This window comes from Ailuropoda melanoleuca, chromosome X (genome assembly GCF_002007445.2).
Source record: "Ailuropoda melanoleuca isolate Jingjing chromosome X, ASM200744v2, whole genome shotgun sequence".
Lineage (NCBI taxonomy): Eukaryota > Metazoa > Chordata > Mammalia > Carnivora > Ursidae > Ailuropoda > Ailuropoda melanoleuca.
The window spans coordinates 1968349-1989271 of record NC_048238.1 but is presented as its reverse complement, the minus strand read 5'-3'; the positions used below and the strand labels follow the sequence as shown (position 1 = coordinate 1989271).

Here is a 20923-nt window from a genome sequence, read left to right as displayed (position 1 = left end):
CAGCTAAAAAAAAAAAAATCCATGGTGTCCATCATAGAAAATAAAACTCACCTGGTACTGGCGGAAATTCTTTCCCATGGGTCTTGGTTGATTTAGTAGAAATGTCCTGGAGAACGCCCTGATGTAAGCACGCGATGTGTTTCAGAAGCTCCTTGTTTTCGCGGTCCCAGCACAAGTCACCGTCACGGAGCAAAAGTGGTACTGGCGAGACGTTCCTCGAAGATGCCAGCACGTTGACCTCTACAAGCTCATTTCCCTCAAAGTCCAAATCTTTCCATCGATATGAGTTGACGGGAGGGTATAATTTAATCTGTATAGAAAAGCCAATTGAGTACATGACCTTCAGGCAATCCTTCCAGGGCACGTAAGACACAGAATAGTGGCAAACACTGATTTTCCTGCCTGAATTCATTTATTTCCTTACATTTATTTAACTCCTGTATTAATTCACATAGTTCATTTATTGGCATCATCTACCAGTGTTCCGCTTTGCCCGCAGGGGCTGTCAAGAGAAGGTCACTACTTTCAACACGGAAAATCGAAAACAAACAATCAGAACTCGTCTTGCCTTAAAAGCAAGCTCCACATTCTAACATGGTTGATTTTACCGGGTCAATGTCTGGGTGGAAAAAAAAAAAGAAAAAATCTCTCTTCGACGGAGATAAAATGACTTGGCTGCGTTCCATCCTCCCCGCGGGATTAGAATAGATATTCCTGCAAGAAGCGTCTTGCAGCTTTCATGTGAACTGTGGGCGGACCTTTTTTGTTTAAAAATAGTGGGATAAAGTGAAACAGGCTGCTTGTTTTTTTACATGCACTCACTGCGACGTCTTCTTGTAACATGGAAGACCTGGGAAGCATATCCACACACAGACGCGTGCACACAATGCAGAAAACGGACGTGCATCGTATGTACACGCACACATAGACACGCTGAATCTCTCGCTGGCTCTGGGTTTTGTCTAGAACCAATGAGAACCAATGAGGCCCATGGAGGTGTAGCAGCAAACTTCGGTCATTTCTCTTTTTAGGGTAAAAATCAAGAAAAGAGTGTAGCATCCTGACAACACTCTGCACCTTCTTTTTTTTTTTTTAATTTTATTTATTTATTTGAGAGAGACAGAGAGCGCGTGCACACAGATGAGTGGGGGAAGGGCAGAGAAAGGGGGAGAAGCAGACTCCCCGTTGAGCAGGGAGCCCAACGTAGGGCTCCATCCCTTGACCCCGAGATTAGGACCTGAGCCAAAGGCAGATGCTTGACCGACTGAGCCCCCCAGGAGCCCCTGGTCCGCATTCGTCTAAGAAAGTGACTTTTATCGCTTTTGGATCCACAGAGAGCAGAAGATTAGAGATGAGCTCTGGGTGAGTGGGGTGTTGGTGTCAGCTTCAGGTCACCAGGACAGCCCCTTGTCCTTTGACCTCTGCCCTAGGCTTCCCAACCAGCCTGAGTCTCTCACATGTCCTCCCACAGTGACCCCTTGGCCTTCTTTGCTCCGACTGCTTCCTAAGATCGAGGGACTCGTGCTCCTGATTGCCTGAGGGACCCAGTCCAGGAAGGACGCCAAATTCTATACGTGAGGCATTTGCCGATGTCTGTGGTGTTGCTACTCTCACTTACCCCGCGGGAGCTCCAACTTGCTAGCACCTCACGCACACACGACGTCTGTGGCTCTGTCTGCTCTGTCCTCGTACAGAACAGAGGGCCCCAAACTTGGGTGCACATCGGCATCCAAGGGGAGCTCTCAGAGGTCCCAACGCCCAGTAATCATCCCCGGACAATGAAGTGGACTATCTACTGTAGGTCCTGGGCGTCAGTATCTTTAAAGATCTCTGCAGGATTCCAATGCGTGATGAAGTTTGCAAACATTTGCTGCAGGTATGAAGCCGTTCATGAATCAGCTCGTTGATTCATTACAACATTTTAAAAAAATGTCGGCTTCTTGCCGACTCTGATAGGTCTCAATGCTCCTGGTTATGTTAAAGGCCTTTGTAAAAATGTATCCGCCAGGCCTCTGGAAGCATCCTTAGGAAAGCAACGCGGCACACTATTACAAACACGAAAGATCCGCCTAGAGGTCAACATTAAATCTGGGACTTCACATCAATTCATCTACTAGCTGCGTGCAAATTTGTGTAAACTCCATGTTTTTAAAACAAAAAACTAACTGATGGTGACTCCTTGTCATTGCACATTGGTCCAAGACCGTAGACCGCACAAAACCAACGGTCCATGCAATGTACACTGTGCCCGTTCAGACATACCACAGTCCACACCCGTAGACCTCACAATACGAAGAGTGAATCCTCGTGGACACTGTGGACTTTGGATGATTACAATGGCCATGTGGGGTCATCCCTTGCAAGTCATGTTCCACCTTGGGAGGGGGACGCGGGGCGGTTGTACGTGTGTTGGGGACTTGAAGCTGTAGGGGAATTTTCTGTACTTTCCTCTCAATTTGCTGTGAACCTAAAACTACTCTGGAAACATAAAACTAAAGGAGCTCCTGGGTGGCTCCGTCGGTGAAGCGTCTGCCTTCGGCTCAGGTCATGATCCCAGGGTCCTGGGATCGAGCCCCACATCAGGCTCCTTGCTCAGCAACAAGCCTGCTTCTCCCTCTCCCTCTGCTGCTCCCCCCACTCGTGCTCTCTCTCTTCTGTGTCAAATAAATAAAATCTTAAAAAAAAAGACTTTAAAAAAAAGCCAGTTTGCCTCATGCCAATTAAATATTTTCCTCCATTTGTCATGACCTTAGAAATAGTAGTTGTAGAAAGAGTTGACCTTTTCTTTTCATTTTTTTTTAAGAGTTGACCTTTTCTATTATTATTATTTTTTTAAAGCTCGAATCTTTTAAATGAGCTGAGTTGCATCCCAGGCACTGGGCTCTCAACTTGGCCTCTATATACCGGGGGAGTTTTCTTCCCAGCCCTGCTCCCCAAAAGGGAGAACAGTGTGGGGTTGCAGACTGTCATTAATACCCACCCAATAAAGTAAGGCCTGGCCTGCTGGTTGACCTCAATTCTTGAGAAGTTGTCTCTAATCAACCATCTTTGCACCTTGTTGGGCTTTGGACAGGATTCACTCAGATGCCATATGCCAGGGACTCTGCCCAAGGTAGGCATACAAATTTTCCTCATTTGTGTGTTTGCTCGGGTTTGAGATGCTGCCCATGGCTGCATGAAGAGAGTTTATCCTTCTGTCACAGAGCACTACCCAAACCAAATGTAGACATCGCCCTTTCTCCTAATGCTGCTGGGATTCCAAATGTTAGCATACACAAACCACCCCTTTCTCATGTCCTATGGCCTCCGTGGGGTCCCTGAAATACTGTCATGGCAGCAATTGGAAAAATAGAATACCGCTGACTGTTGAATAACACGAATTTGAACTATATGCGTCCACGTATATAAGAATTTTTTTCAACAAATATAACACAGTCTTGTAAATGCAATTTCTTTTCCTTATGATTTTCTCCTTTTTAAAAAAGATTTTATTTATTTATTTGAGAAAGAGAGAGAGAGAGAGCACGCACAGAAGGAGAGCGAGAGGGAGAAACAGACTCCCCGCTGAGCAGGGAGCCCGACACAGGACTTGATCCCAGGACCCTGGGATCATGACCTGAGCTGAAGGCAGACACTTAACTGACTGAGCCACCCAGGTGCCCTTTCCTTATGATTTTCTTAATGACCTTTTCCTTCCTCTAGCTTACTTTATTGTGAGAACACAGTATATAGTACATAAAACATACAAAATACGTGTGAATCGACTATGTAAGTTCTCGGTAAGACTTCTAGTCAACAGTAAGCTACTGGTGATTACATTTTGGGGGGAATCAAAAGTTGCATGTGGGTTTTCAACAGTGCAGGAGTTGGCACCCCAACCCTGGTGTTGTTCAAGGGTCACCTGTACCAAGGACACGTAAACTAGGGATAGAACCAGAAGTCAACAGTTGATGAAAGTTAGTTTCCTTTTCAAATTAATGAGCCCATCTGCTCTGGAGAAGGAATGCCACGTGCTGTTTGCTCATTAAATGCCTCACTCCCTACTAGGTGTTTTGACCCTGAGTCCTGGCAGCTGGAGAAAACAGATCACAACATGCTTCCCTGCCTGGGGTCATTGCCCGAATCCAGGAGTTACGAGGATTCATATGATTTGAGGCAAAAAATGCATCGTGGAGCGTCCTCACCCTTAGAATTCCAAAGTTTAGACATGAAACAAAGCTAAGTAGGCAAACCGCATTAAAATGAATTTGTTGCCATGGACTAAACAAGGAACATCTTTGAACACACGAACTCTGCTGTGTGAGCGACCCAAGTACATTCTTTGCTTTTCAGTATCATCAGGAGCCAGAAGGAAAACTCCTGGGGGACAGAGTTTCCTGTTTAACTTTCCTGGCCAAGACAGGCTTTCTGGTAGCTCACTCTTTAAATAGCTCTGTAGTGCGGGACCCATATCCGTCTCCATCTGTTCACGGGTAGTTGCCTCTTCCAGGCCAGGCATGGAGCTCGGTGATGGGGATTAGGGTGTGAACACAACCAGATGCATGTGGTCATGGAGCCTGCAGCGTGGTGGACGCAGACAGTAATAAAATAGGCTAGGGGATGCATCATGACAAACCGCGGTAGGTGCCATGATGGACACATAGAGCATTCTGCAGAACGTGTAACAGAAGGAGTGGGTTGGTCGAGGAGGTCAGACATGGATCCTTTCTGCTCCAGGGTCTACGTGGAAGACGTGGTCCCTCCAAACACGTCCAGCAGTGCAAGGGGGGAGAGCCAGGGTGGCTGGAGGGCACGTGGAAAGGGGACACAGGGGAGACATGCAAGCAGGGACAGGGGGAGGGCCAGGGCTTACAGTCTTGTGCAGCATGTCAAGGATAACGTCCATTGTGGGAGCAATGGCCTGCAGCTGGAAGGGGTAAAGAAGCAGGGCTGTCCCTACTGGTGGGGCATTTTGGCAATGTCCCTCTGACTGCAGGGTAAGCAATAGGGATGGGAACTGTGGCCACTCAAGGAGCAGATAAAGTGTCTGGATGAGAGTCGATGGTAGTTTGCACCAGACTGACCGTGACAGCCATGCAGAGATGCAGACAAAGGATGGCCACCCATGAAGGCCGCCGATGGGTCAGACCAGGCGGCATGGAGACCTCCAGGTCCCCAGAGCATGGAACTGGACCCACCAGGCTGGAGCAGGAGCTTGCTTTTTGGTCTTGATGAGTTTAATGAGATAAGAGAGGACATGCTGAGGACAAGCTGGAGGGTTTCTAAACCTCAAACTAAAATCATTAATATGCAGAAATATTAATATGGTCAGTCGCCGAAAGGCAGCCTTTTTCCCCCTGCCTTTTCTCCTTCTTTTTTCTTCCTTTTTTTTTTTTTTTTTTTTTTAATGTTGCAAAAGTCACCAAGTCAAGGGAAAGCAGAACACCGTTCCTGAAAACATGTGTTCATGATTCCGGTAACGAAGATCCACAAGGAGTCAGAAGGCAGATTGCTGCTGCCCTCCTCCCCAAAATCTGTTCAGTGGGAAGAAGCTCTGTATTCCTGGTCAGAAATGCATGTTCAGCAAATGTGATTTCCATGCCTCGCCTGCTGACCAGGCTGGACGGCTTTGAAGGCCCTCTCGTCCAGATCAGAGCCCCCGTCCTCGGTGGGGGGGGTGCAGTGTGTGGCCAGCAGCCGGTCCCACTGGGGGGGGAGGTGGGGGACAGGAGACAGCTGACATCGTCCAGGAATCCCGACGGGGAGGTGATGCACTCTTCCCAGAAAAAAAATCGGGATGGGATTTAATACCCTGGTCTCCTGGTCTCCCGGAGACCACAGGCAAGGTTGTCAGAGAGAGCCAGGCTGCTGCCTGGGGGAGCGCGTTTCTGGACAGGAAGCTGGAAGCTGGCCTCCCACGCAGTGGACAGAGCCTGGAGCAGGAGAAATAGCAGCTACGGGAGGAACTGAGGCCGCGTGAGGACTGGCGGCCAGAAGGAGAGCAGAGCCACTAGTCAGGGTGGCCGGGGTCCCTTCCCGCTTTCCTCTCTCTGCCTGTTCACCTTGCTTTGCCTCCTCTGCCCCACAGCCTCCCCTTCCTGGGCCCACCATTCCCCCCTCCCTGCTCCTTCCTCCCACACCATTTCCCCGAAGACCTGCCTCCCCTGTCCTCCCGTCCCCCACTCCCAGAGAAGGACTTTGCCTTCAGCGGACTGACACTTCGTTCCCTTTTCTCCCACGGTCTCTTCCGGGGCACATTGCCTCGACATCCAAGACCCCTCGGCCCTGCAAACAGAGGTGCCCCCCTGCAACCTTCCAGAAGGGGACAGCCGAGCACAGTTCGATCTGAAGAAATGTTCTGGGGGACTTGACGGAGCCATGAAGGCGGCCCCCCACCTCTCCCAGACGCAGGGGACCCAGGGTGGGCCTCCCTGTGACGGCGATCTATGCCAGGCAGATTTTTACATTGAGATGCATAGAGCTGCTTCTGCGGGTCAATACAAGGTTAAGAGGATGAAATGATGAATCCCTTCAGAGCGAAAGCCAGAGCTCAGAGAGCTTGACTCAGTGAGCAATCAATCTCAGGGCTTTAGGACACAGCTCGGAACACCCACGTCCATCTGCGTGTTAGTGTCTTAGGGTCACCACAACAAAGCAACAACATTTTCATCTTCTAGCAACCACAGACTGGGGGGGATTATACACCAAACGCTAATTTCCCACCACCCTGGAGCCCGGGAGTCTAAGATCAAGGCGGGGCCAAGGTTGGGAGTCTGAGATCCAAGTGGGGCAGAGGCTGGTTTCTCCTGAGGCCTCTCTCCTTGGCGATTAGATGGTGGTCTCTCCATCACACCACTCATACCTGTCCACATTGGCTACACGCTTGAACTGGATAGCGCCCGTCTTTCAAGGTCTTTCAATGTCAATGAGAACCAAGATAGCTTACTTGAATGTATTTGTTTCATGCTTCCCCATTTCCCAATTTTCAGCTTGGATTCATGATCTTTATTTTTTAAGTTTTTATTTTAATTCTGCTATAGCTAACAAAAATAAACTCATAACAGATGAAGGGCCTAAATGTGAGACCTGAAAATTCCATAAAAATTCTACAAAAGCGCATGGGCCATAATTTCTCTGACATTGTCATTGCAACACGTCTTCAGATATGTCTCCTGAGGCAAGGGAAAGAAAAGCAAAAATAAACTATTGGGACCACATCAAGATAAAATGCTTCTGCACAGCAAAGGAAACAATAGACCCAACTAAAAACACAACCTACCTAGTGGGAGAAGATGTTTGCAAATGACATACCTGATAAAGGATTAGTATCCAAAATATATAGAGAACGTATAACAACTGAACACCACCAACAAAAAACCCCCCAAAACCTCAAATAATCCAATCAAAATGGGCGGAAGACATGATCTTTAAATCATATAAAGCTTTCTTTTAAAACAATGGCTTAAAGGGTTTTGAAGCCATGGCACAGAGGGCTCATGCAAGGAGTTTCAATTTTTACAGATTAGTAGATTTTGTGTATCTCACTTCCCATTAGCAATAAAAGTGCCATTTGTTAGTACCTTGTTACAAATACTCATTGGATCAAGTCTTAGTAACAGCAACTGTCCAGTCACTTAAAGGATTCCAGAGTAAAGCAGAAAGGTGATCAAGAATTATGACTCCCTTGAATGGGTTCATGGAAACTCATGAGTCATGAGCCCTTTTGATACACAAAGAACATAAACGTGAACAGGGTACCCTTTTTAGAGCATCCTAATAAAGTACAAAATCAATTGAGTTCAAACCCCACATATATTTACATTTTTGTCAAATTTGCCTAGCCACCAATATAGGGTGAAGTGTTTATTAAGTCCAGAGCAATAAGCCAGGCAGATAGGACAACACACACACACACACACACACACACAGAGGACTCATTGCTCCAGGCGACATGCCATTTTAGGTTGCAAAGAAAATATCCCGGTTGTGGAATAATGTTTCCTGCTTCAAAAGAAGCCATTGTGAGTTGGGTCACGGTGTCTACTGGAGGTGAGATACGGCGGGCGTCTTCTGGCACCTTACGTTTGCAGCTGGCATCCCTACAAAGATTCCATGCTTGGGTCTAATCAGCAGATTATCTCCGTGTCTAGACAGTGAGTTAGGCCTGGCAAAGGGTTGGCTTTGATCATGCAGATAGAGGGGGCTGACGAAGTCTACCAAAGGTCTTTGAGTTCAGAGCCCGGGCGCTGCTCCGTTGCACAGAGGATATGACTTACCGCACATGAAATGCCTTTTGGAATTCCAATGGGTGCATCGGCTATCTCCAACTAAAAACCTCCCACGTGTTATTTACCTAAAACCCTGCTTGCTGAGATCATTTTTGGCAAGAGCGATGGATTATGATAAATCATTATTTCCTAGTCTCCATATTGCTGGTCATTTTTGTTTCCATGTGTTATTCTACCATTCCCTGGGGGACACTTTCATAACCTAATGGTCTACCACCTTCTGCACACAAATCTTAAATTATCTCATGGCTTCAGCGTCTCGTTCCTAGGTCTTGTTCGCATGTCTGGAATAGTAGAGACATAAAAGAAAGGACTAATTGTCCGGTTGGTAAAAAAAAAAAAAAAAGGAAAAAAAATAAGGAGAAAGGGGAAACACGTGAACCGAGTCCTCCGTTGTAAAGAAGCAAAATGCAATAAAAGCATCTGCTAATTGCTTCGCAGACATTATCTTCCTGAAACCAGTGAGTCAGGATAACTGTGATTACCCAAGTGGGAGCTGGAGTCTGAATTCAGCGTTTGGCTTCAGCCCTTGAGTTCTTAACCGCTAGTCTACACAACAGAGCATTTCAGGGCTCCGCATAATCATTATACGTCGGTTTTATTCTTCTTTTCACATCAGGATCTTGGAGTTCTTTCAAAGTATAAATAAATGGGGATTTTTTGTGTGTGAAACAGAAACTTTTTGCTAGAAAAAAAAAATTTTTTTTTTTTTGCTTTTTCTATTTAATCATTGTCCAAGCAGAAGATTATAACTGAGGAAAAATGGTGAACCCATTGAAGCAGGAATAGCTTATTATGCGTAAGAAGATACTCAACACCCTTGTGACTTTGTTCCAACACAAACCGGGAGTGTGGCTGTAGGAGAAGCCAGTTCTCAGCCACCCCCATCCTCTGAATTTGGAATTGATGATTTCTGTCGAGGTACGTTTCACTGGCGGTTTCTGTAAGGTGCCAACGGATATTTCTCAATGTGACACTTCTCGACAAGAGAATCTGGGCAAATGTGTTTCTCATGTGCTCCCGAAGCCCTCGTTGCTGTCAAGATGCATTTCTAGAAGTACTACATGTACAGAATTTGGGGCAGTCCTGTGTTTTCTCCGCGTTGCTCAGTTGCAAAAGCGGCAACATGGTTTGAAGCTCTAGGCTTTTCTTCTCTTGACCCTGGTTGTTTTACGTTTCCATGACGCTGTGCGGTGACAAATCTGCTAGGTCTTGCTGATGGTTTCACAAGGAAGGAGGGTTCAAGCTGCTGGCGCTGTGTGGCTCTGTAGGAAATTAGTTTTGTAAGAAAAAAAAAAGCCAAAAAGCACATATTTAGAACTACTAATAGTGTCTTTCGGATGACGTGGTGTGGGTGTGTCAAGACAGGCAGATGGTGGCGTCATCCCAGCGGACAACATGACTTTGCCGAGGTTTCTTGTCTAGGCTGGAGCCCCAGCAGAGCGCTGGTCAAGCTTCTGTTTCAAGAGCCCAGGGGAGTGCGGGTCAACCACCTGTCTGTCGCTCTTCTCTTCTCTCTCACGTGCTCTGTTATCTCCCACCTTGCCATGAGAGCGCCTCCTTCTACAGGCGTGAACAGCAGCCTGTTTCCAAAGGAGCAACAGAACGAACGCATTTGTGATCGAATTTCTTGCATTTGGACCCCTTTGGCCTTTAGGACCTCATTTTGTTTGGATCACTCAAAGTTCCTCGGATCACAGATGCTAGGATGGTGGAGAATGGAGTGCCTGAGACTGGGAAGCTGGTTCTCGGGTCGTGGTTCCTTGAGTCTACTCAGCGTTAAGGTGAACAGAATGTTGTAAGTTCTCAGGGCACGAGATCTTATTCTCCTCTTCTGGAAAACGCAGGTGTCTGTGTGAAATCTCCAGTTTTCAACCCTGACTGCATATAAGAGTGACCTGGGGAGTTGAAGGACCGATGCAGGGCCAGATTCTGCTCTGAGAGGTTCTTTCATGGGTCTGCTTCTCAGAGTGTGGTCCCCTGCACCAAAGCATTGCCTGGGAGCCACTGGAAATGCAGAATTGGGGGGTCCACTGCAGACTTGCCACCAGAAGCCAGTGTCTACACTGTAACAAGATCCCTGGGCCATTCGTACGCACGTTAAAGCTTTGGAAGAACTGGTCTAAAAGGATTTCTCAGATCCTTATATTTTGGTTCTCCTCTCTGCAAAGCAGCACACACAATACCACATACACTGAATTGCAAAGTACCAATTTTTTTATTAAAAAGCTCTTACCAGGCTTCCAAGAAACACAGTCACCCCAGAATAGTCCACATACTTCCATATTACAACTATACTTTAAACTTTCTAAAGATTTCTTTCACAGAGATTTGCTCTCACAATCCTTTAACTTACTGCAGGATAAATTATAAGCCAAAAAGGAATCTTAAACCTCTTTCAAAGTAAACAGTATTGAGAAAGAGTCCTACAACAGCTCATCTTTTTTTTTTTTTCCCCCAAACCAAAACTAAACCCCAAAAGAGCATCGGCCCTAATTCCAGGGCACCATGTGGAATCTTACAAACAAATTATACGTTAACAATTTGCAACCACAAATTCCCAGATGATCAGTAACTGGGAGAGTTCCTTACAAAGAATTTAAAAAAAAAAAAAAAAGGAAAGAAAAGGAGAAAGGAAAGGAGACATTCTTCCGGCTCAGGCTTTATTTTTTAATTTGGAAATTGGCTTCCTTGTTCCATTTAGCTTCCAAGACGTGGAGCAACTTCAAGGATGGCCCCTTGCCATCTGCTTCATTGAATTTGAAACGCCTCTGATCAAATTATATTTTGACCACCACGTCTCCCTCCTTTTAATCTACCTGCTTAGTGACAGTTAAAATGTGCGTGTGGTAGAGATGGCTGCAATTTTCCAGGGCTTTGCCAAAATGATATAAGTACATGCAGTTGGCTTCTCTTTATTAAACTAAAGAAAAAATTTTTTCCCCTTCAGGCACTGACATGCCACAGATCACGGTTTAACCTCTTTTCATTAATGTGTCTTGCACGTGTAACCGATATTCGCCACATGCATCATCCAGTGTTACGTCTTGGTGGATTCTGTTATAGCCAAAATCATGGCAGATTTTTTTGTTTCTGGGTTGTGCTGTCTATGAGAAGAGCTCAAGTGAAAATTTCTAAAAATGCCAAGTCCCCCCCACCCCCGCCCCGTTTGCATGTAGTTGGAGTAAAGATCCAAAGGGTTTGAATGCCACCAAAGGTTACTTCTGACTCCAGCACCAGGATGAAAAAGTTCCAGTCTTTTGAACTGATGTCACTTTTATTTTCAAGTGCTGCTCATGTAATTGTTTGCAAATGTGAGGAGAAACACCCAGAGGGCACGAGGCGGGTGTGATCAAAGAAGACTAGTATTAATACTCTAGTATCACATATGGAGATGAATTTTCAAAAATACATTCAGTCTGCACGTCTACTTTCAAAGGCAAGGCTCAGCTTCTGTGGGGACGACGGCTCATCTTTGTCTGTGGGCGTCCTGACCTCGACGAGGGACCCAAGGGCTGATGACCATGACTTGGCAACCAGGTTCGACCTCAGATGGGTACCACAGGGTCCCTAGCACGCTGTGATTTGCAGCAAATGGGGGAAGTTCTCCCGCCCAAAGCAACCGGCATAAGAAGAAGAAATAATACTGCTGATGAACTTCTGAAGATCAAAAGCCAGGGTCTTGGTCTCACGCCAACCTAGTTATCATCTCTTACTTCTCAAAATGCAAATGGCCAGTGGTGGGGTTGCCAGATTTAGCAAATAAAAATACAGAATGTCCAACGAAAGGGGAGTTTCAGATTAATGACGGGGAATTTTTTAGTCTGAGTAGGACCCCTGAAATATGTAAGATACACTTACACACAAAAAATGACTCATCAGAAAATCTAATGGCACTGAGGTCTTGTAGTTCATCGTGCAACCCCGCCATGTCCAGGGAACTCTGCACCCGCACTGCCCCAGAGAGTGGGGGCATCCAGGACTGTGCCCCCCGAGGAGGAGCGCTGGGCTGCTGTCTGCAGATGTAGAGCTCCAGGTAGGAGGGGCCACAGGTACGGATCGACTGCCACGAGGAAGGAGAAAGGCGTTCTGGGAAACTCTGCCCCATCCATCCCTTGGTCCTGAGCCAGCCTTGCTGCCGGGACCATCCCAACAGATCGGCCTTACCTTCTCCCCTCGCTGAAGATACAGTGGCCCCAGAATGAATTCATGAGGACGTGCCAATGTCTGTTGGAGAGTCCTAAGAACAAATATGCATATTGACAAGTTTATGCCTGGACATCTCAAGCTCTCCTGTCCCCTAACCCACTGTGCCCCAACTTGTCCTTGAAAGCAGGTTATCCTTTCCTCTGTCATCCAGTGTTGCCTCACCAACCCAGGCTCTTGGTGGTTTAGAACTAGAGTTTAAGGGCAGAAACAAAATGTTTCTATTCTTGCAAACTCTCTTTCTCTCTCTCTCTGAGTTTTGTTTGGTTTCTCTTTTCCATTCCATGTCTTCTTTCTTCCCTTTCCCCACAAAGCTAACTCAATACCAACGTCATGTGGGTCCAAGCTGGTTTTGAGAGGAGAGTTGGACAATCAGTGAAGGAGGATTTAATATGAAATTGACTCACCCTCTCCCCTAATGTGGAAAACCTCTGATTTACATGGTCCCCAGAAGTCTAATGTGGAGATTTTTTCCTCTTCCTCATTCGTTATGTGCAGTACTTGGCTGGTATATGGTATTGCATTTCATTTTAATTCCTATCTGTCTATCTACCTATCTATCTATCAATCCATTATCTATCTATCATCTATCTTTCTTTCTATCTATCCATCCATCTATCCATCCATCAATTCATCCATCCATCCATCCATCCATTATCTATCATCTATCTACCTATTATCACCTATCTATCTATCCATCCATTATCTATCTCTCATGCATCCATCTATCAATCATCCTATCCATTGATCCATCTATCCACTCACCTACCCACATGGATTAACATGGTTATATCCAGCCACTTAAGTTGCAAGATCCTTATTACTTTCCCCTCACAAAAACACCTACACAGTCCCAAACCTAGATTCTGACCCTAGATTATTACCCAATTTTATTTTCATATAAGCCAGTCCAAGCCCTCTGTTGAGTTGAGACAAGTGGGGCCAATATTCCCAACACATGCCACATCTATTCTCTGTGATAAAATTTTGATTTTAATCTAACATTCCTGACCACAGAAATCATTACATTTGTTTTCTTCCCTTTTTTGAAGAAAGAGAGACCATGCTGCCCCAGAACGTTGGTGTGGTCACTGCATCCTGGAAAAGCAAAAGTAGAGAAGCACTAGTGACATAGCTACAGGTCCCTTCTCCTAAGAATAATAACTATTACGGTTGGCATTATTGTCATTTTAAATGCTATGGAAGAGCCAATCTATCAGAACAATCTACGTATCGATCTCTCAGAATCTATCCAATCTATGGAAGATCTGGTCCATCAGATGCAGCCTATCAGAAGTTGCCTACCATGTCACACATCTTGAATCCTCTTCTGCCAGCCACTGTTGCTTTCCTAGCTTCCCGAGAACCTATCCTGGCTGGAGTCACTCTGCTGTCGTAAGACTCTTTCCAGCTCTTGGCATGCACATTCAGAAGGGAGGGGGAGCCATCCTGGACCAATGGGGGGATAGAAACAGATGGATAAAGAACTTCCCCTCTTGTCCTCCCGGTGAAGAGCCTTGAGATTATTTAAAATCCTCAGAGGACCTTCAGGTCCAGCTCCCGTTGCCAGCACTGATGGCTAAGTCACTAACGTGTCCTCAAATTGGCTTTCCCTCCTTCTCCCCTTCATGCGCCCCCCCCCCACTTCCTGAACTTGTGTTCCTGGCCCTCTATTCCCAACTAAATGACTTGCACAGAAGCCTTGGCTTCCGGCTCTATTCCGAGCGGTCCTCTGACGATTTCATGCCTACAAAATAAACTCTGGGCGTGATGAGGACAATTAAGAGAATGCACCGACTTCTTTGAAAGGAATCACTTGTATTTTTCTCACGCCGACAAAATTAGCATCATTTTATTAGATGATTATGAACTTTTTGGCAATCTGGTTTTTAATGACTTCCAGATGAAAGTCATTAAAAAAAAGTGTGCCTTGATGAAGCATTTGGATTCTGAGAAAAAAGAAACATAAACTAGACAGAAAGGGACCCCCCTCCACCTTCGCACACATGGTGTATCAACCTGACAAGGAGTTAATATCTAGACTACGCAAATGATGTTTACTAAGATGAAGAGGAAATCCCGGGGCGCCTGGGTGGCACAGCAGTTAAGCGTCTGCCTTCGGCTCAGGGCGTGATCCCAGTGTTGTGGGATCAAGCCCCAACATCAGGCTCCTCTGCTATGAGCCTGCTTCTTCCTCTCCCACTCCCCCTGCTTGTGTTCCCTCTCTCGCTGGCTGTCTCTATCTCTGTCAAATAAATAAATAAAATCTTTAAAAAAAAAAAAAGATGAAGAGGAAATCCAACAGAAGATGGGGCAATGGATGGAGACCTTGTTCTTGGAAGGGAAAACCCAAATAGTGTCAGTGGAAGGAGTAGGCAGAGTGTGTCTTCCCCTGGAGAAGATGTCCACGTCCTGATCCCTGGAACCTGGGAATTTGTTACCTTTCGTGGCAACAGGGGATGAAGGCAGCAGATGGAATTCAGGTTGCCGGGCAGGTGATATTAACCTAAGGAGATGGTCCTAGGTTTCCAAGGTGACCCAATGGAACCACAAGGGCACATGAGCGTGGGAGAGGAAGCACAAGACAGGAACCAGAGAGGAGGCTGCGTAGCAAGGCTTGACCCAACATTGTTGGCCTGCTTGCAAACCAAGAGAGGGGGCCATGAGCCAAGGAGAAGGGGCCATGAGCCAAGAGGTGCAGGCAGGTCCAAGGGATCACTTTGTATAGTCAGAAGGGAAGAAGAGAGGACATAAGGGAGGGAGGATGGAAAGAAACAATTCCTCTTGCATATTTCAGGCAGTCCTCTTTACTTGGCATTTTCCTATTTTGTCTGAGTGGACGTCCATACGGCCACGTGCTTCTGAAACACAAGACGAACAAGACCCGTTTCAGCCTTTCACGTGGAGGACAGGAGACAATGGTGCAATCCTGGTTGGCTTAGCCACCCGCTGTCCTCAAGCTAGGCCCACTGTCCTCAAACGATTTGGTTCAAACAATGTCTCTTTATCCCGTCACACATTTATGGCCAAACCTTCATCCCATCTATTGGTGGCCTTGGGACATGAGGAGATGGCAGACACATAGTTTGTGGACATCTTCCCGTATGGAGGCAACATATTCTCTGCCTGCTCTTCTCTCCGTGATATTTCTTAGTGGAAGAATTATTGCCATACTTTGTGCCAATTGCAAGACGCCCACTTGGCCCTTCCAGCATGATTCCTTCACGTGGTTCTACAGAAGAGCCACAGCGCTACTCCTCACGTTGTCCTCAGCAGCTCCCTGGTGTTTTCACGGGGTGGGACACGGGGTGGAGACACTGGCTAGCCTCACGTAGCATCTAAACTTTTGTTTGCATTGCACATCTTGGGGGGTATCCCATGATTTTCGAGGTGGCTTCTCGGCACTGAACAACATGCATTCCTGAGGATGGAATTGCACAGAAAAAATCGTCACCGTTCCCCTTGGGAGCTAACAGGCAAATACAACCTACCCACTAACTTTTCCTTCATGATGTTCAATTTCCATTACAGCTGTCTTGGACAACTTAAATCCTGCCAGTCCCCTTTATGCCTGAATGCACAGCCAAAAAACCGGGTTGGCCTTGAATAAAAGAAAATTACATTTTTGTTCCTGTAAAGCGCTGTGTATATGTTTTATTGCAGACATATAAATTGGTAGTCTGTATCAGCTGGCGGGGAGAGCCTACAGTCTTCTGGACGTGGGCCCACCTGGATACCTGTGAGTGCCAGGTGCTTCACTTCGAAAGGATGTAGATAAGCGAAGGCTGGTGCGAGGTCTCTCAGCCAGAACAGGCACAAGTATGCATTTATTCTAAAGAAGATAATGCACAGAAAGCACAGGGACTGTTTTCTTCATAACAGTCAGAAGGCTGCCATGTGGATGAGGTCGATCAGATATCCTACCTGGCCCTTCGGGGTGCACCTGTGGTCCATGGAATGTACAAAGAGAGGGGTTTTGAGATAACAGGGCTGGCTAAATGTGGAACACACCTGCCTTAGAAAGAGTCAAGCTTCTATCACCGGGGACAGTCAACCAATTAAGTCTGGCCAGACACTTGGCAAGGAGGTAACGCAATTAATTCAGCCACCCACAGGGTGATTAAATCCCATGGGGAACATATAACCAAATAGGAAACTGCCCCCGCTGCATTTGATTTCCTTTGCAAGCCCAGTGTTCTCTGTTATGTCAGTCATTCTGGAGTTAAGGACATCAGCTGTAATTTCTGTTACTTGACAGACCTTTTAACAACCTAAGCTAGAAAAGGACACAGGTCATCTGACGTCTGGATTCCCTCCATCAAGGTCTTGCTCCCATGATTGCAAGAATGTCCCTATTTGCAATTAATTTTGCCACGTACATTACATACGCAGATTATTGTTTCCATATGTGGAAAGTATGTATATTGTATCTGCATTCATTTAAAAAAAACACAAAAGATATCATTTTCCAGGTGTTTAATAGGTGGTTTGGCCCCAGGGTTGAGGGTTATGTATCAACAGGTTACTTTGCTTTTTTGCGTACTTAACAGTCCTGAAATGTTTAGTCTCCGCTGGAAAAGGTTACATAACATCCCTGCACCGTGCCTGTCATTGAACGATCCAGGGTATGCAGCTCAGTGAACAGAATCAGTCCCTCTTCAACGCTCCCGCAGGACGCGTGGGGAGATGGTGGGTGGTTCGTTCACAGCTCGGGTCTTGTATTTTAAGATCCTAACTCAAGTGCACCCCACACTTTCCTCTAGGACTGGCAGTAGTGGGGGCTCAGATTCTGCTGTTCAACTCTGTAATTTTGAAAAATACCAGTTATGCCACCTAATTGGCAGTGACTGCCATGAGAAGCACCTTTAATTAATTAATTTATTTTTTAGAGATAGAGACAGAGAGAGAGCTCAGCAGAGGGCGGGGAAGGGGAGAGGGAGAGAGAGAATCTCAAGAAGATTCCACACTCAGCATGGAGCCCCACGCCCGTGGGGCTCCATCTCACGACCCAGAGATCATGACCTGAGCTGAAATCAAGAGTCGGAAGTTAAAGGTAAAGTCGCTAAAGTGGAGAGTACAACGATCAGATTTATGGGGTCCTGTTGACACTTGGATTAGCCGGAGGGCACGAATGTCTGCACACGGAAGGCCACGTAGTGTGTGATTCCATCTGCGTCTCAGCGAAATTCACGCGTAGGGTCTGAATGCAGGTGAGCGCTTGCCGGGGGCTGGAAGACGGAGATGGGGAGTGACCACATAATGGGTCTTCTTTGATGATGAAACAAGCATTTTGGAGCGACATAGTTGTGATGGTCTCACAACACTGTGAATGCACGAAATGCCCCCAGGACTGCAGGCTTTAAACTGGCTTAAAATATGGACCATTATCTTGGTAATCATTTTCAGGAAGAACAGAGACTCATGGAGACCTCGTTGTACCTCATGGTAATAATAAAATAAGACTGAAAACAAAGCAAACATATGCTTTCCTTTGCACATTTTCTTACCAGTGTAACACTGGCTTTGTCAGTCTAGAAAGTGCTTGAGTCTTCCATGATCAATTGTCCTAAATGACACCATTTTATACAAGTTGGATTTAGAATTGAATCCTGATTGTTCTATCATTGAGAACATTTTTCATTGCACATTAAAAAACAACAACAAAGCAACCCAGCTCAAATTAAGAAAGGCATAAAGGTACATTTTGGTTCAGTGGATACTGAGAAGGTCCTGTTAATGTTTCTGGGAATCACGAAATCAAGCAGTCCCTGGGGATGCTAACATTTGACTCGAAGATGCTGGCCATATCTCTTTCTCTTAAAGTCCACCTGCCTCTGCATGGCTACAGACTGTAGAAAAATAAAGCAGGCGACGAGACTGGAAAGTATAGGGGGAGTGGTCTGGGCAGGACTTGCCAAAAGGGAACCGCTGAGCAAAGACCAGGACAAGGTGCTGGAGGAGGTCATGGGGGGAATCTCAAAGAAAAGCAATCTGATAACAGACACAGTCAGAGCAAATGTCCTGGGGCTGCAGCTGGCCCAGTTGAATCAGCAAGAATAAGGCTAACATGAGAATGAGAGAGACTCTCCCATATATACACACACACCCTCAGAATGGACAAATGATGTTTAGGAGAACAGAGTCTGCATTCTTGGACCCTGTTCTCTATATACACCGATTGCTTTCCAAAGATGTGCAGCCATGTTCCCCTTTTCAGCCCAGGAGAACGTGAGCTCTAGAAGAAGGCTGCCTTGGGAGAATGGACAGGTGTTCCTGGCAGTTTGGGGAACAGGGACAGGTGCCTACCATCACACTCAGGGTTTGTTCTGGCAAAGAATGGCGAAGGTTTCCCTTGAGGACCAGATAAGGCTGAGTTATTTGGCGTTCTGTTGGGGGGACATCTTGAGAAAGCAAGGGGACATCAGCAGTAACAGGAAACTGGCAGTGATAGGGTGGCTGGGGAGAGGGGAAGGTAGCCTCCCTTCTCTGCAGGTGGAGCTGAGGGCAGAAGCGCATTATGTCCAACGTAGACGGGAAGGATCTCAGCAGCCCTGTCCCGCCTGGATCTCAGGGGTCCTGCCCCACCTGGATCTCAGACTCTGGTCTCCAGAGCTGGGAGGGGGATGAATTCCTTTGCCACGTTTTTAGGACCCGTGGTTTATGGTACTAATTTGTTAAGGCAGCCCCAGGAAATCATGCAGGTACTATCCGAGTTTGAAGCCTAATTAGAAATCATTACCACACAACACGGTTTCTGTGTCGGCTCAATATTTTCTTAGCCTTTTCCTCTTTGGTAAGAATTCAGTGCCTTGGGGAGCCTGGGTGGCACAGAGGTTAAGCGTCTGCCTTCGGCTCAGGGCGTGATCCCGGTGTTATGGGATCGAGCCCCACATCGGGCTCCTCCGCTATGAGCCTGCTTCTTCCTCTCCCACTCCCCCTGCTTGTGTTCCTCTCTCACTGACTGTCTCTATCTCTGTCGAATAAATAAATAAATAAATCTTTAAAAAAAAAAAAGAATTCAGTGCCTTGTGTGGGAGTGTCATTTTCTCCTCCCCGATTCAGAATCACTTGAGTCATGTGTTCTTTCCCCTTTATTCATAAGAGAATTCTATCTACATCTTTAAAGACCACGTTCCGAAGCATGTTGATAACTTTGAAATTTAGTTTGGGGTTTTGTTTCGGTTTGTGTTTGGATGTCTAAGCTGTTCTGCTTACACACACTTGCATTGACCATGGAGGGGAAATCAGTGCATCTCTCTGTCCTGACATGCAGTGTAGGGCCACTGGGCACGAAGATTTATTCCTACTTGTATGTTTCCAGAATGACTTAAACTCTCTCCATCATGCATTTTCCGTGCATTAATGAGCGTAGTCCTTCTACGTGACATCACCCAAAATCAGGAGCCTTACCTGGTATCCTGGCTGCATGCATCCACAGGTGAGAGGAATCCTCTGGAAAATGTCCTTGGGGGACCCACTGAAGGGCTGGGTCCCACCAGCCCACAGAGCTCAGAAGGAGCTTTTAAAGGATGCTCTTTCATTCTGCCTTCTCAAGCAGCTTCCCCCGGAAATGCCCTCGAAGAGACCTGGTTTGCATTCCTGGAGGCTGCTTGCACGTGGCCGGTGGAGTCAGCATGAACGCAGGCTAAAATGACTTGTCCAAAAAAAGAAAAAAAAAAGTCTTCACAACCCTTTTTGAGAATGTTGAATACTCACCACATAGAGGACGTCTTTCTCAGATGCCTATTTTCAAGTTGAAGTCGAGACCTTCGGCAGTTTTTATTTTGAAAAGTGAGACATTTGGAGAAAGAGGATCCCTCCTACATTGTTGGTGGGAATGCAAGTTGGTACAGCCACTCTGGAAAACAGTGTGGAGGTCCCTTAAAAAGTTAAAAATTGAGCTACCCTATGACCCAGCCATTGCACTACTGGGTGTTTACCCCAAAGATACAGACGTAGTAAAGAGAAGGGCCATATGCACCCCAATGTTCATAGCTGCATTGTCCACAATAGCCAAATCATGGAAGGAGCCGAGATGCCCTTCAACAGATGACTGGATTAAGAAGCTGTGGTCCATATATACAATGGAATATTACTCAGCTATCAGAAAGAACGAATTCTCAACATTTGCTGCAACATGGACGGCACTGGAGGAGATAATGCTAAGTGAAATAAGTCAAGCAGAGAAAGACAATTATCATATGATTTCTCTCATCTATGGAACATAAGAACTAGGAAGATCGGTAGGGGAAGAAAGTGATAAAGAAAGGGGGGGGTAATCAGAAGGGGGAATGAAACATGAGAGATATGGACTATGAGAAACAAACTGAAGACTTCAGAGGGGAGGGGGTGGGGGAATGGGATAGACTGGTGATGGGTAGTAAGGAGGGCACGTATTGCATGGTGCACTGGGTGTTATACGCAACTAATGAAGCATCAAACTTTACATC

At 46.3% G+C, this 20923-nt stretch overlaps 1 long non-coding RNA gene across 1 annotated transcript in view; it reads right to left on the bottom strand.

The window, feature by feature from the left end:
* Positions 1–17415: 17415 nt before the first annotated feature.
* LOC117797515 overlaps positions 17416–20923 on the bottom strand; it is a 4651-nt gene continuing 1143 nt past the window's right edge. Inside the window, exons 2-3 of the long non-coding RNA XR_004622529.1 lie at positions 19884–20127; positions 17416–17701 (exon numbers count right to left, since the gene is read on the bottom strand). This is a non-coding gene — a long non-coding RNA (uncharacterized LOC117797515). The remainder of the gene's footprint in view (positions 17702–19883; positions 20128–20923) is intronic.